Source organism: Apodemus sylvaticus, chromosome 20 (assembly GCF_947179515.1).
Source record: "Apodemus sylvaticus chromosome 20, mApoSyl1.1, whole genome shotgun sequence".
Taxonomy (NCBI): Eukaryota; Metazoa; Chordata; class Mammalia; order Rodentia; family Muridae; genus Apodemus; species Apodemus sylvaticus.
This window is the reverse complement of record NC_067491.1, coordinates 34,548,056-34,550,656: the sequence shown is the minus strand read 5'-3', so window position 1 is coordinate 34,550,656 and position 2,601 is coordinate 34,548,056.

Sequence of the window (2,601 nt, the reverse complement as noted above, 5' to 3'; positions counted from 1 at the left end):
GCCTGGAGGTTGAGAGAAGAGGAAAATGAGAAAAGAGAAAAGCGCCAGCAATCATCTGATTTACAATCAAAAATGAAAATTCAAAGAATGAGATATTCAAGTACTCCATAGTATATAGTGGGTAGCCAACGGTGATAAAACGCAAATTCTGAAAATAAGAGGCAGGAAGAACGTTGTGCTCTTTCAAAACTGATAAAATGCAAATTGCAAACAGCTGCCTGTTTATTTATGTATGTCTGGGGATTCATCCAATACATTACCACAAAACATTTAATAAAATTTCAAAGTTTGACAATTAAAATCATCCTTCAGTCGTGAGCAAGTTAGAGCGCACAGACGGAGGAGTGAGGCTGTGCTGCTTTCATCTCTGCTGTTTGTGATAATCTTACCGAGAACATGTCCCACTGTTTTCCCTCCTAGGTCTTAGGCAGGACTCTCAGCGGTAGCTCATATTCAACAAAGTCCCAGGGCTGCAGTTGGTGAGGGGTACCTTGGCAGAATTTTAATATGAATATCCTTTGATGCATCAGAGACAAAGCTGGCTTATCATGCAGGGAAGTGGCTGAACACTATCTTTTAATTGGCAACTGAAAGATTTGTCTGCTGAGGTGGGTTACAGTCAAAACTAAAAAGCAAACATTTTCCTATCAAAAAAAAATCAAAATTATATTATCATAATGGAGCAAAGGAGGTTCTTTTAAAAAAAAATAGTGAACTGATAGTTTTTCCAGAAGTATTACTGAAGTTTCAAGGCCTCACTAACTCCAAAAGTGCAGACAGAAGCGAGGGGCCAGGCAGTGGTGGTACCACTTTAATCTCATACTTGGGAGGCAGAAGCAGGCGGATCTCCGAGTTCAAGTTCAGCATGGTCTAATGAGTCCAATGCCTTGGGGAAGAAGTTCATCATTCAAGACATCGATGACACACATGTCTTTGTCATCGCGGAACTGTTTAATGTCCTCCAGGAGCGAGTCAGGGAACTGATGGACCAGAATGCCTTTTCTCTTACCCAGAAGTGAGGGCGCTAGTGTTGAGCCCTTGGGAATCCCAACCATAGATAGAGAGGCCTCAGTGTCTCATGGGGTTTAGACTTGTTACTAGCATTTGGTGGGAAGGGCTTCGGGGTCATTCACCAACTGATTTGGTTCAAAGTATGTTCCACAAACCAAAAGCAGTTTTTGAAATTTTACTCAAAATTACTCATTTTCAGTGTGACTAGGAGACCTCAAATGCCTAGCTCTCAATTGTAAGGAAGTATAAGAACATGTAACACAGGTGAAAATTGATAGACTTTTCTTTAATCAGAAAAGATTTAGGGCATCTTGGAGCAAACCTATCAAATGGCTGGAAAAACAATAAGGAAGATGAATTACTGTCATAGATGCTATCACGGATATATCTGTAGGGCACCATTGTTTGACACAAAATAATTTAGGCACAGAAATATAGATCCCATGTTTATCTTTCAGGTAGGAGTCAAAATACCAATCTCAGTTCAAGATAGCAGCTATTAGAAGTTGTCAGTGGGCTGGGTGGGGCTGTAGGGTGGTGGGCTTGTGATGAGTAAAGGAACTTTGGATAAAAGGAACTCAAAAATCAAGATATAGTCCTAGTGTTCTATATCAAAGAGTAACACTAGAGTTCACAATTGCTTAAGTTATGAAGGGATAGAAGCGAGGTGCTTAAAGATGTCAGTGTAAGGAAATGTTCGGAGTTGGCAACATGGCTCCAGGCCTGGTGACCTACATTCTTACCCAGAGCACCAAATGCTTGAGCAAGAGAACTGACTCTAAAACGTTACTCCTGATTTGACCAGCGTGCACTGCAGATGCTGAGATATCCCAATCTAGTCCATTAATATGTGCGGTTGTAAATGATATGTCTATCAAAACAAAGACACTATCTCTAGATTTACCTGTTTAATACCAAATCAGCCAGAGTCCTCCGGTTCTTCTCAGGAAACCTCACATTTATTCTGAGGGAAAGATGGGATACCAGAGTGGCCAGTGTAGCTTAAGACAGGAGCGGTAAAGAAGTGTAAAATAGAAGTTGCCCTGAAGTTAAATTTTGATTCGTTACTGATTATCATAGGCACTGCTATAGTATTTGAGACAACCTTAAAGAATACTATGGAAGACATCTTATACGGACTTCCATGCCCATGTGATGTGATACACCACAGAGGAAAGGTTGCTTGATGTAGAAGGGAGTGCCTATAAATCGAATATGTCAGGATTTCTTATTTGTGGGGAAGTAAGACAATGGACTCCTAAACTTGAACCAAAATAAATGGGTTTTCAGATTAATCAAGAGAAAATTTATAAATTGTTCTATTTTGGATGGGTACCTGAGGCAGAGGAAAAATATAAATGGACCCCCGGACAAGATTTTGATGAACTTAAGTTTACATTTATGCTGGCCAAAAGAAAAATAAAGCAACATGTTTCTCTTTTCTTTTGCTTTGGATAAAATTTAATATTAGTATTACTATACTTAATGAAAGTGTCTTAAGGCATGGGATAAAAAAATGGTGCCAGAAACACTGTGTTTTGTACAATGACTGTGATCTACTTTTAAATTCTCACAGATCCTGGTAAAGTA